The sequence below is a fragment of the Cataglyphis hispanica genome, chromosome 3 (assembly GCF_021464435.1).
Source record: "Cataglyphis hispanica isolate Lineage 1 chromosome 3, ULB_Chis1_1.0, whole genome shotgun sequence".
NCBI lineage: Eukaryota > Metazoa > Arthropoda > Insecta > Hymenoptera > Formicidae > Cataglyphis > Cataglyphis hispanica.
This window is the reverse complement of record NC_065956.1, coordinates 1,204,168-1,218,636: the sequence shown is the minus strand read 5'-3', so window position 1 is coordinate 1,218,636 and position 14,469 is coordinate 1,204,168. Positions and strand designations below refer to the sequence as shown.

At 39.2% G+C, this 14,469-nt stretch overlaps 1 long non-coding RNA gene across 1 annotated transcript in view; it reads right to left on the bottom strand.

Moving 5' to 3' along the window:
* Nucleotides 1-3,467: 3,467 nt before the first annotated feature.
* The window catches only part of LOC126848514 (uncharacterized), a 212,389-nt gene continuing 201,387 nt past the window's right edge, over nucleotides 3,468-14,469 (bottom strand). The window contains exon 5 of the long non-coding RNA XR_007687266.1: nucleotides 3,468-3,978. This is a non-coding gene — a long non-coding RNA (uncharacterized LOC126848514). The remainder of the gene's footprint in view (nucleotides 3,979-14,469) is intronic.

Sequence of the window (14,469 nt, the reverse complement as noted above, 5' to 3'; positions counted from 1 at the left end):
CGTCGGTACGGCTGTTCCTACTGTCTGTTTCTACTGCCTTCTCGGATTTATGAATTCTTTGAGTCTTTGGATACACAATATTCTCCAATGCCGATTAATTTATTACATAATATTTTTAGTCTCCATATTTTTCTTTCTTATCTTCTATTTAAAAAATACATGTATTCATTTTATACTAATGCTATAAAAAGTTAATCAAAAAATTATTTGTTTTATTTGTTATGTCATTTTTAAATAAGCAGAATGAATATTTAAATCAGGTTTTCTTTATCAGTTTAGTAATAATTTTTTTCTTTTCCACCTTTCTTCGTCTGCGTTTAACAGGCATGCTATTTGCTGATCATATTATTGTTCTCTGTTGAATCAAGCGCGACAAAGTTTTATTAAATACCATAGATGCGCTTCAAGTGTCGACGTGGAAAAAAAAAAGCACTTTGCCGATGCGTGCATTCGCGACGCTATTCCATCTCCCCGCGTTAAATTGATTCGCATTATTAAAAGCAGCCGTGAATTGGCCGTGAAAGTTTTTCAATTTCCCCGGCACTGTTTCCGCCAGTAAATTGCACTGATAAATTGCACAATACGACGCGGTTCGGAGAAAATCGCATTCAAAACTACGCGTGTCTCGGCGTCTAGACATCGGCGCGGATTAGTTGCATATTTCATTTAGAAACACAATGAATGGTTTCTAGACGACGTTAAAGTACGATATAACAGCGCTTTCTTATCTTTATCACGCGTATTTTGACGCGTATTTGAACGAAGAATATAAAATAAATCAAAGATAATTATTGAACAATTTCTTTTTACTCTTGTTATAATGTTTAAAAATGAGTATAATATGCCATTTTTAATCGTTTCTTTGTTTTCTATATTATTAGTATAATATGTAAATTCAATTTTTAACAAATAATTTTCCATTTAATTTATCACCTTAGAGATTTATGATATATTGTTTAAAAAAATATATCTTTAAAAAAAAGTTTTGAAGAAAGTTACTTGCCGTTTTCCATAAATCTCGCAATTTATCAGTGACATGACGTTCCATGTTTTTTTTACATCAGGTGTAATAACGTTATTAAAACTAACCGCATCTCGCCGACGGCATTCGAAGAAGGGTCAATTTATCGAATTTGCGGGATAATTATGTGGGGTTGCAAACGCCGATCGCATAATCTCGTGGGTACGCGTAGCCGATGATCATGGTCGATTATCCATGGAGTCGTTCGCCGCTCTTCGGGTAACGAGGCAGATCACCCTGGCTCGCTGGAAACAGCCTTCGGGGGAGAAAGATCAGGGGTAGCTGGTTCGAAACCTGGCTGAAATAGGTGGTGCTGCCGCGCAGTGGCAGTGTCGATAACTGAGCTGTTTAAAACAACCCCCTCGCAATTTAGCCCCTCACTTGTCTAAAATATTTTATACAGCATTTCATGAATATCAGAAAAATTGTAAAACATTTATTATAAAAATATTTAATTAATATTTAATTAGAAAAATATATGTACTTTTGCAAATCGTAATTGTCTTTGTATTATATTTAATTTGAACTTTTTATAAAAATGTTTACATCGCCGATAAAGTTATCTCTAATAACTCAATGTGAAATAACGAGCGCATTTCACATGTCAAGTTTATTAAGACTCTCTTATATCGTCACAATTTTTTTCTCACGACTTATCTATAAGATGAACTTGATTGTAGAAATCATAATTCTACTTGAACAAAGACAAACTTTGCTTGCCATAACAATTGTAATTCTGGCATCCTCTTGTGGCGACGTCGGACCGGACACTTGTCACCCCGTGAGACAAGATCGATCGACTTGTCGGTTGATCGCGGCATCGATGCATCCCCGTGATAGGACATTAGATCGCTGACCGAGGTCGGCCATTAGCCGCAAATGACGTACTTAGGTGGCCGGCGATCTCTCCCACTGAGAGATTTGATCGGATGCGGGATTCCTTCGGACAATGATTCCGGCTCGAGATCCGCGAGATCGAGCGCAAGAGCGAGCGAGCGAGCGAGTGAGCGGGCAAACGGCAAGGGGATTCACGGCCCCTTCTTCGTTCACCCTATTGATTTTCCATTCGGAACAGCTTCGGCACTCTCGAGGCGCCAAACGTCGGCACGAGCTGCCCGACCGATTGACCGACATTCGATTGCCAATCGACGCGCTATTCGGTCGATCCGCCGGTGACAATGATTGAGACACCTGTGACTCGTTTGCAAGCGAATATTGAGCGATCCTACTATGAGAATGCGCTGCTATTTTCAATTATGCGCCTTTATTATTCTAAATTGAATATTTTGAAAATGATATATAAGATTACATGTTTCAAATATTGAGAGACAAGATTAATAGAACATGTTATCATAAATGTATACGATTTATATATGTGAATGCGACACGAATTTATATACTATCCGTAACATAATGCGATTAAATATCACCTCGTAAAAAAATAATTTTAAAAAGAACGAAATTTTTCGATAGTCATATATATGATCTCAAATTTTCGAGCCGCAAAACATATTTTTCAATTGATCAATTAATTGAAAATATGCAAATCTTCCTGTTTTCTTTTATATATATTACTTTTATATATATACTTTTATATATATATATATATATATATATATATATATATATATATATTACTTTATATTACTCTCTCTTTTATACACGAGATAGATGCAATAAAAATTTTACAATTTTTCATTTTTTATATCTTTTCAAAGATATAAAGCCCTTTATACTCTTTAAGGAGATCGTTGTTGAAACATGTGTACCAATGATTAACGGAGTTGATCCATGATCGAGATAGTTCGCGGTGAATTCTGGCGGTAATTAGCCGTACTGTTTGATTTGGACGACGCGGTGGAAGAGGCTCGTGCGGGTCTGATTGGATGAAGCCGCCGTAGATTCGTCTTCACTTTCCAAAAGGAAAGAACAGCCCGAGGCCTCTGGCTCTAGGAAATGACGAGAAGACGAGATGAGACAAGACGGGACCCGCGAGTTAGAAACGACGAAGTCGTTGAGTTCGGATGAGATGGGACGGGACGGGACGAGGTAGAAGAGACGACGAGATGAGATGAGAAACAGCAATGTCGCAATGAGATATTGCTAGTATGCGAAGGTGCACAAAGCTACCTTAGGATCTGTCTCTGTGCCTTGTAATAACACCGTGCATAAGTTACGGCGGACTATTCATTGTTTGATGATTAGCTTAAAAAAAAAAATATTTCATTATCATTGTGAAAAAGATAATAGTTATGGTACGAAGGCGCGATATATATTAGTATAGAGAGAACCTAAATCGAAATTATTTAGATATATCGAAAATTATTTAGATATATGCGGTTCTAAATAATGGATCAAAATGAAACTTTGCAGATGTCGGGGAAAGTAGGATAGCTCAGGTTTGTTAAATAAATTTTGTTTTCTAAGCTTTTATGATTTTATTTGTACTCTGCAGCTGAATAACATAATTCTTTTTAATTTTGTGTGTGTGTGTGTGTGTGTGTGTGTGTGTGTGTGTGATAAATATGTATGCATAAATTATATTTAAATATATATTTTTTACAAATATATTTGTTCGTTCAATGCACAGCATATCAATTTTAATATTATTTTTTACAAATATGTTTTCAAGATATATTTTTAAAACTTCAACAGGATGCAGATGTTTAATATCTTCCTGATTATTACGCTATCAATTGCAATATCAATACAAAGTGTTTATACATCATATAGTTTTTAATCCTTTGATATATCTGCATGCCCTGGGCGGATTTTCCGCGGGATATGAAGATAGGGAAGAGAGTGGAAAAGCAAAAGGAAAGGAAGGTGCTTGGGGGTAGCACGGGGTGCAAGATGTAAGACGAAGGAGGCGTGGCCTCGGCATTGATCCAGAACCCCCACTCTTGTGCTTAAAAGTACGGCTCTGGCTGCTCTGCTCTGTGCTCACCCCCGTCGACCTGTAAGAAACCGGCAAGAAATGAATATTCATGAGCCATCAGCTTCGCTGCCTCTATCTTCTTGATTCGGTCACCGGCGTCAACGAAAAAATACTTTGCCATTAATATGTATATAAATCAAAATGTTATTAAATATTTTAATTACATATTAAAGAGAGTGGCACAATTTTTTTTATTTTATAATTGCATATTACAATATAATGCAAATTTATAACTTACAAACAAAATTATATATAGAATTCTGTTTATTTTTTTTAAATTTTCTTTACATTTAACAATATTACTTAAAATAAATTTATTAAATACAAAAAAATACTTCTGTTGAATAAATAAAAATAATTTCTTTTACAAAACGTATTTTTATCTAGAATCATGAATGATAATTGAATTTATCATGATTGCAAATTTTCCGGATTATTATAACTTTATAGAAAATTCAATTCAATCCTTGATAACTAAATGTTTCTTTTGAATTAGTAATTTTAATCGTCTCGAGAAATTTGTGAAATTGTCAAGTGAATCTTCTAAATGCCCTTACCGTGCGCTTGAATTAATTGTGGTAATTCTATTTCTATTTACTGTCGTAGGATATTGCTTTATCTAATTGCGAGTGAGGGGAAAGTGCCGGTAGTCGTAACGTTAGATTGATCGTCGATCTCGAGGTTGGTAGAGAATACGCCATGTATAGGATACTCGTTTTACGATATAAATTGCTTAAGGGGCAAGCCTCTTTGTCCCTTAGCCAGACGACAATACATTAGAAATATGTTTGTCAAATAAAACGCAAATTATTTTTTTAACAATAAACGCCTTTTTATTTAATCAAAAAATGCTGCGACGTACTCAAGAAAAAGATGGCAAATGCGTGAAATGAGGAGACATCGCAGGCGTTGCAAACCTTGCGTTGCATAAATCGCATTAGGTACTTGCACAGGAACAATAGGACGGGATCATTGCATGAATATTTCATTTCTGGTCAGTGATCCGATATAAATAATCCGAAAGTTACGGAGCTCTCACGAAATCTGAAATTTTCACATGACGTTTATTACGTCTCTACTCAAGTCGAGTATGCAAAATCGGAGAGGAGAGGCGCACAAAAGCATCTCGTATTATTCATACGGCACTCACATTATTTTGCACAATTACGCCATATCCAAAGATACATTTCTGAGAAAGGGATGTAAAAGGATTGGGCGCGACGTTAGCACATTGCTTACCGGTTACGACGTTCCCGGAGTATATACCGTGAGTTTGTTCTAACTTGCAGTCGCTGGCAGTTCTCCTCAAACAGGCTAGATTATGCTCCACATCTCTCCGTTTTCTCTTCTCCCAACTGGCTCGCGCAAATCGCGATTCGTGCCGCGCGACTGTGCATCTACGTTTGTTTGATCTAACTTTGCCTGCCTCAATCTCGCTGATTGTGAAAGAAGCACAGTCGGAGAGACCTGCCGAAGCGAGACGACTTTGGAGTTTCTAGTCTTAGAGATTCGAGAAGCAGAGCGGTTTTTATCAACGATGAAAGATTTCATGTTCTATAGTTAAGAACTTGAACGATCGAAATGTAGATCGATCTTACGGCTTTTTATTTTGCATTTTTTTTTATATGCACATAAAATGCATATTTAACAGACGTGATATAAAAAGGAAGAATTATGATTATATAGAGATACAGTTGTTAAAAATTTATTTAAAAGTATAAAATTTATAGTGTTACTTGATAACGTGAACTTAAATAACGAACATTTTTGCATCTTCTTTTGCGTTGCCCTCATTATGGCAAGCCTTCGTCTTAAATTGTCAGACGATACACATTAAACCCGAAATAGTCCAAGCTTTAATTTACGAAGCTGTTAACGTATCCGATAAAATACAGCCTTCGGTTTTATTGCGCCCATTCGACGCCATTTTGGAAGCGAGGATTTCTCTCCTCGAAACATTTCTGCCCGTTACTCTTACTTACCTAACCGCTATGTCTTCCCACATCTCCCAGCGCAGTAATTTCAATTGGCTCGCAATGCGTTTCGCACAATTTACTTATTTCAGACAGACTTTTTTCACCATAATTCACAGCAATTCTAAACACGAGTCTAAGTCTCACCCTTTGCAATTTAATCTACTTTGATCGTACTACTGAAGATTGCTTGGGTCAAAGAGATGAGATTAATCGCGTTTCGCAATGCATAATATATCAGGGTAATAATAGGTCACTTCGATCTGTTGTAGATAAAGAGGAAAATAATGTATTACTTATTATTTATTATTTATAATTTACTTACTATTTTTTCAATGTACTATTACTTTTCTAGGACAAATTCATTTTTTCTGTCGCTCCTTTTTTCACAATTTATTTATGCGCGAACGTAAAAAAGGCTCCAGAGAAAACTACAATTTTCAAGTATCCCCCAGTTCATGATTTTTCTTCACTATAACTCTATACCAATTGGCTTTTTGAGTTTTACGCGTCCCTCCCCGGGGGAGGTAACTCATAGACCGGAGTGTCACGATCCTTTAAAATATTTAGAGGAAGTCCGGGAAAGGAGAGAGAGAGAGAGAGAGAGAGAGAGAAACATAGAGTAGAGGGAGTCGGAGGAGACTCATCCAAGTTGGCAACTTTCGGTCGTATTAGCTTTTGTATATATATTACCTCATTTGCGAGAGGAAAGCTTATACTTCTACCCCCTGTAGACGCTATATAGATATACCATGCACTCGCCTACCTCCACCCTCTTCCTCCACAATATACTTGTATACGTGCTTCGGCTATATTCCTTACTGTCAGTGTGATACGTCAGTCGCGCGAAATACGACAAATCGTCTATCCGAAAAGTTTCCGCAATCATGACAGGTTACACATTATTGTGACGTATGGAAGATGCCAAAAAATGAAAGGTCATAATTGTTTGAGTCTCTCCCCTCCTCTCTCTCTCTCTCTCTCTCTCTCTCTCTTTCTCTCTGTCTCTCTCTCATTTTATCTATTCGAAATATATTAGTTTAATGGATAACGTCAGAGGGAAACATTGTAAAAAGAAAGAATCCGATCAGTTTATGCTCTTTCTATGTATCTGCCTATTTAAAAACAAAAAAAAAAAAAACATTATAACGGGTAAGAGCAATACTTCGTCAGTTCATGATTTCGACAATCTATAAAGGTTTTTTTTTTTAAGACAAATATATATCATATTAGCAATGTAATAAACTTTATTATTATGTTACAGTCAGTGAAACAATTATCTCAGCAATTAATTTCATACACGTAACTTTTGCAACTTTGATGAAAAAAAAAGCAAAATACGCATCGTAGCTAAATTGATACACATAAATAATATACGGTTGATATTTTTTTGCACATTACATAATCTAATAACATAAAAATTTTTCTTTTCATGTATTATCTCTGGTGTACATATCTAATTTATTAAAGATTAATATTAAAGCAAAAACAGGTTTTAAAACACATATTTTAAATCGCCTAATAAATACATAACCAAAAAAATTATCTGTGTGCGTGATTCAATGTTATTATTCAATATATACGAAGGTATGATATTAAAAGCAATATTCTTAATTCCTCTGACGCTTTGAAAATTTATTCACCAGTTTCAAATCGATTCTCAAATCTTTAGTTTCATATAAGTAATCGTTTCGCCTCTTTGCTAAACATAATACCAATATTTACATAATTTCTATTTAAAATGTAAACATACACGTTTCCTATTTTTGTTTTTTATTTATATAAATTGATATTTCTAACTTTGAAGCCCTGAGGTAAGAGGAGTAATATCGCGGCGTAAAAGAACAAATTCATAAGGGAATGTAACGCGGGGTGACGATTTTGGTACACCCTCAACGCGGGAAAACAGACATTTAATCTAAAATAACACACGGACAATGAATACAAAATATACGTCAACACGAATCGTAACCTTCCCACTTCCGTCTCGTTGCTCGTCGGTATATCATTCCGGCGTTGTTCCGATTTCAGCATAAATACGCATAGTGACGTCGGGATGAGCTGGGCTTAAAAATAGAGAATAGAAAAGCGGAAAGTGCGGAAAGAGGACGAAGGAAAAAGAAGAGGGTGGAGGAAACGAAGGAAAGCGACAAGAGTGCGAGGAGCATCGGCGGCGCATCGCCTTCGAGCAAGTATCGCCCGGCTGTCAGATAGTAGGTAGGGTTGGCGGAGAAGGAAGGTACCTACGCGCGAAGGTTAGGTCGGAATATAGTTTAAGCTAGACGAATGGGTTGGTGGGTGGTTCTGGAGGCAGAAGAGTGAGCCGAGGCGGGTAGTTTTGCCTGGGTACCGCCGCACCACCGTCACCCCTTCGCCTACCCGTCGGTCTTCCGCCGTACCCCCGCCAGCCTTCTGGAGGCACCCCTGGTTACCACTCCACCACCTTCTCCACCTCCTCGACGACGCCATACCCTCGTTCATAATATCCTGCACGTCAGACTTTGAAAACTCCAACAATTTCCTCCTGCCGCCTGGTTGGAGAGCGAAGTGGGGAGGGGAACGGGGAGGAAGGGGATGGCCGGGGCTCAGGGGGTTGGTTCTACCCGCCGTGTGGAGATGGTTCCAGGTTGCTGATGCTGGTGCCGCTCTCTTCGTGTGGTGAGGCAGTGTTAGTAGTAGTAGTAGTAGTAGTAGTAGTAGTAGTAGTAGTAGTAGTAGTAGTAGTAATAGCGGTGGTAGTGAAGGTGGCGGTGGTGGTGGCGAACCAACGGTGCGAGGGAGACGAGTTTCGAGTTTATATAAAGTTCGGGCCACATCAATAATTATAAGTAGAGAGCCGAGGCAAGATGGCGCACCCGACTGGCAAACCCCATCCCCTCACATGCCAACCGAGTCATTATTCAAGGCATCCTTACTTCCACCCGTCTGCCCATCCGATTGATCCTTGGTGTCGTCTTAGGGAACAATCGACGCTTTTCCGAAGAAAAGCCGAAGATTGTCTCGTTGATTCTTAATGCTTCTTATTGCATGATTTCCACAACAACGTCCGCTTCATACGTACTAGTCAATTGTTTTATAAAGAATAAAGAAGTATATATACAAAATATTTCAAAATATTATTTTTAAATTTTTTTATCTACAAATTTTAGCAAAAAAATTGTCTTCTCAGTTTGTTGAAAAAATAATAACAAAGAAAAGGAAAGAAAAACAAATTACATTTATTTTATTAAAAATATATTATGTAAAAAATATATATGCGAAAAATTGATTATTCTTTAAGATATGATATTTAAAAAAATATTATTTTTATGAAAATTCTTCGTATATTTCTTTAGAGATGTAATGAAGAATAGAATATTATTAAGAGAACGAGAGGTGTGAAAGAAAAACACGAGGGACCGAGACGATAGGGAAGGGTTGGTTGGTTTCCGGCAAAGATGACGGTTGATTAATGTTGAGGGTAGTTTCTTACTCATACCAAGCTCGAACGGGATAGTCGGTTATAATGGCGAGCGGCGCCTTAGATAAAGCATCGAAATAATACCGCACGCGGAAGCAAGAAGGAACTGCGCTTATCAAATTTAATATTCTTTATGTTCAATACTTTATATAGTTTTCCATTTTTTACATGAAATCGTATTCTATTTTTACATGAGATATAAAAATTACATATAGTTAATATGTAAAATATGTATAAAAATTATATATGTAAAATTATATATAATTAATAAATCAAAATTATATATAATTAATACGTTTTAAAGATATCTAAAAAAGAAACATGTTTATTAACCAAAACAATATTTTTATCCGACAAGAGCCGAATTAACAGAGTGCTTTCGAATGAATCGGTGTAACTTCTAATTGGAAAAGTTTAACTGCCGAAAAAAAAATGTCAAAAAAGAAAGAGTATATGGACGCTTACACGGCATCAAGTACAAGTATATCGGGATCATCCCGGTAAATATTTTACTTTCGCGAACTAATTGTAAGCCGACATGCGAATCAAGTAATGAGTTCGTTTGACTGCGCGGTACGACATTTTTGAGAGACGCGAATCGGTTTCCTCGAACGGTCCATACAGCCACCCACACCGCCAAACACATACGTATATAAAACACTCACACACGCGCATATACGTCCGGCTAGGTTGCACGCGCGCGCTTGGCGTGGGATCGGTTCGAATCCGTTCCTAACGTAGTTTCCAGTTGAAACGCAGATCTGGTGTTGCCCTAACTCGGCCGGTGAAACTCAGAAATCTAATGCCAGGAGGACACACGGGCTGTACCAGCCCGACGTTAACTTTTAATGCACGGGATTAGTGCCACGGGTGCACGCGGGGACCCCGGCCAAACTTTGCGCTAATTTGTTCGTCTATTAATTTCGCACTTGCTATCCGCTCGCATTGACCAAAAGAAACCGAAGACCACGAAGAAAAGCTATCTTTGATGATAAGCGGCCGATAAATCTTTTTTCCACTCAAAAACAATCGATCGCGATATTTATTAGCTATAATAATCTAATTTCTAAATAAGAATCTAGTCTATTAACAGATAAAAGTAATATCTAAAAATCTTTAATGTTGCTAGTGCTTATTAACAATTTTTTTATTTTTCTAACAATTAATTGTTCAGTATACTTTTCAAGAAATTTTGAATATAATACAATAAGATTTAATCTTTCGAATTGTTCATTATTAAATTTCTTATAATTTTGTTACATTAATATAATAATTTTAATATAATATATAATTTTATCTCTCACTTGATACTTACATATTAATTGAAAATGATATGGCTTGTCCCTCATGAAATAAAGAAGAATAATTTCAAAGGTGGAGTATTTAAATGGAGAATCTGGGTCGCAGCAGCCGTTTGGCGAGATTTCTCGTGGCAAAGTGGAAGGCAAGGGTAAACGAAGAGTGTAAAAAGCGAAAAAAAAAGTCGAGAGAGTAACGCACCGCAGAAGGGAAGCGAAAAGAGAGGAGGAAGCGGCCGCGCGCTCAATTTACCGGTCGTGGAAAAAAGGAACGCGGGAAAAGACGGGAAACAGCTTAACGGGGTTAAAACCAGTCCTTCGGGGGCTCGGCGGTAGGAGGTAAAAAAGCTAAGCGGCGTTTTATAGACCCAACAAGCGGCCCGCGTATACCTACACGGGTGCCAACCCCGTTTTTACACCCTCGTTGGAAATTAGAGGCTTTTTGTGCTAAATATATCCTCGTTCCTACACACACTCTCTCTCTCTCTCTCTCTCTCTCTCTCTTTCTCTCTGCTTCTGTCTCTATTTCTCAGACGCACACACACACACACACTCACAGTATGTCGCGCCAGTGAATCTCATATTAATTTTAGTTCCACACGAACTTGACCGCGCTTCGAATTACTCGTCCTGCAATCTTTTTAATCTTTCTATTATACGCTAAAATTGTATAAAAAGGAGATTTGCAATGCATCTTTCTTTTAATATAATTTTTGATTAATTTAATTGATAGCATCGAGGATTCTCGAAGCAAAAATCCTTAAAGAGAAATACTTACTGTTTATCATGTGAAATTTTATCCAGTAAATTTATCTTAAGGTTTAATGAATTTTCATTCAATCTTTTAAAAGATAATACTCTTTTTTAAAGCAAATGAAATTCTCGGCTTAATTATAAAACTGATTTTAAAACTGATGTTTACTTAAAAAATATTGAAGCTTCTCATAATCTGCAGAATTCCATAAATTACCATGAGAAATCTTCTTTACAAAGATTTTCTCAACATTACCTTTTTGGAATTCAAAATCATGATAAATTTTTATTAATGAATTTCACACACGATTCTCTCTCAAATTAAGCAATAAAATTTCTAACTGCGACGAAAAATCGTAAAAGCTGCCCGACCAAGTGACAACGGGATTTGAGAGTCTTTTCTGTGGTCTAAGTGAAAATAAAACGCTTGACCAACCGGCCAAGAGGGTGTGAAACAAGGGTGGCATTTCTCTCACATAAATTAGCCGTCGGGGGCAAAATGCAAAACATCCGTTCAAGCCGCAGTTCAACACGGGCGAGATTGGTCACGTTGTGGCTTTGTCTCTCCTGATTCGCCCGCAGGTGGATCTTTGAACTGACATGATTGTGTACAATTTGGAAAATAAGTGCTTGTAAATATAAAGGAAATATTTTCGCGCTGCTGTATCTTGTCGTCAAAAATAACATTCGTTTCGGAAAGAGAAAAAATTGCTCGATGCAATATTCTTTTCATTAAGAAAAAAAAAAAAAAAAAAATTTTAATAAAATGCACAATTTCTACATTTTGTATGATTTCAAAATCGCGATTTATCGGAATAGATATAAATATATATTTCTGAGTTTTTCGAAAAATATCGAGAAAAGCGACGATAAGAAGCTGGCGATTAAATTATCGCAGCGCTCGCAAATCGCATTTCGCTATACCTATTCCGATCCACAAACAGAGTGGAACAGAGGTGGAAAAAGCAACGTGACATATCACGCGCCATTAAGGCCAAAAGCTCGGCGTTCTCGCAATACTCCGGGGCAACATCGAAGATGCAACCAGCCGAAAATTCATGGCCGGCACGAAGGAATCGAATATCGTTGTCGCATCGGAACCGATGTGTCTCCCTCCGGTTATTCCCGCGGGGCGAATCGAAACGGCGAAGATCGTTGGTACTCGAAGGCGAAACGTTTCTCTAGGCATTCAAAACGAGCGTTGCGCGCGTATATCTGGCGAGGGTAGGTGTGGGCCCCCAGATAGCGCCCGATTTCCAGCAACGACTAACGGTGGATATAGGTATGAGAAAGGTGGTGGCGAGAAGCGCGAGAGGTGTGCGGCTCGCTCGTAGGTTGTGTGTTAGCCTGGGTAACTGAGGCAGTTCACCCTCTCCCATCCCACCCTCCTGCCCCTTTCCCATCCACGCTTTTGGCTTTCGAGGCAATATAACTCGAAAATGGTGGCTGGCTTGCGAGTGCCGTTATCATTTCTTAGCCCGGTATCAGCCCGCCCTCCCGGTTATTACTGCACCCCCGGGGCTACGCCACGGACTCTTAGATAAGCCACCCACCGCGAAGGTGTATTGTGTGTGTTTCACGTACCGTCGCCTTCTATGTACGCCTCTCCTCCTCCTGCCACGTCTCTTATTCCGTCTTGTTCTATCGGGCTCTCTTACAGCGTTTCTCCATTCCAACCATCTCTCTCGCTCTATCTCCGTACGCCTTTATCGTCTTCTCCCGCTTTCTCTTTCTCTATGGCGCCGCTACCATCCCCTGCGGAAAGTGCCCTTTTCCCCCTCGCCCCCTCCCCCATGCCCGATTCCAGCCACTTCCGACACTCTGAGATGTATAGAATTGTTTGAGAATCGCCCGAAGCGCCGCGAGATTACTTGGGAAAACGGATATGTCGTTCGCTGCCTGGACCGATAAGTCCGAAACGCGCATCGTCGAAAAGGATCTCATCCACGGCTGGTCCAGGTCCGATCGATCCCCGTCCGCGGGCAGGTGCACCTCTTGGATCGCCCTATCCGATTATCCTTCGCCGGACACGAGTGTCTCCGCCGTCTCTGTTTTCTTAGGATTATGGCGGCAATCGCGCCGCGCCGCGCCGCGCCGCACCGGACGGGTTATCGGAATCGCCGCTGCTAATCTGACCGCGTGATCCGGAGATGTGCAGCGGAAGCTTTTCCTCCTCCTCGCGCGTTTCGCCAGGCTATCGGGGAATCTCGTTTAACATTACCGTATCTTGTTCCCTTAGCACGAATATGTTGTATCACTCAAATATGCTGTTTCTCTCAAAATACTTCTCTTATTAGAGATGCTGTAAATTTTTAATTAAATTGTTTTATAAATCCGTTTCATTCTTCGAGCATTCGGAAATAATAAGTAGGACATTATAATTAATAATTTGACATTTCATGCTTTTTTTCAAATTAGATCGACGGTGTTTCTCGTAGGGATGAAAAGTTGGGCATCTCTCGGATCTGCGAGGAATCTCAAGCGCGCGTTCGAGTGGCTACTACAATCGCAAATGATTTGCGGACATTGTGCACCAAGTCGAAAGCTACATTCGAATGCGAACGATTCCAAATGAGGTCGCCTTCGACTGACTGATGACGTCATTACTGTCAGGCTTAATGAAAATTTCCGGAAAGTTACCGCTCGTCTCGACTGCCGACACCGTGTTACCTTCAGCTACAGCGAAACGTGGGCGTTTCGGCAGGGGGTGTAGCGGGACGTCGGATGCGGCGGGGAGGGGTAGAGGGGCAGAAAGGGGGACAGGAGAAAGCGGGCGCGGGGGTTGCTGGCGCTCGCGAGCGAGCGAGAAATTTTACGAGAATTTCCGAGACTAATTTCTCCGGCGCTTTGCGCTCGAGGCAGGCGGGCGTCGTTAATTTCTGACGTTAATTGCTAAACCTGAAGTTTCTAGAAATTTCCTGGGCGCCCCTAACCTCGCTTCCACTGCACCAGTCTATCCTCTACTCCCTCCCCCTCCCCTTCTCCACCTCACCGACGCCCCCTCGTTTACATGTGTGTACGGGACC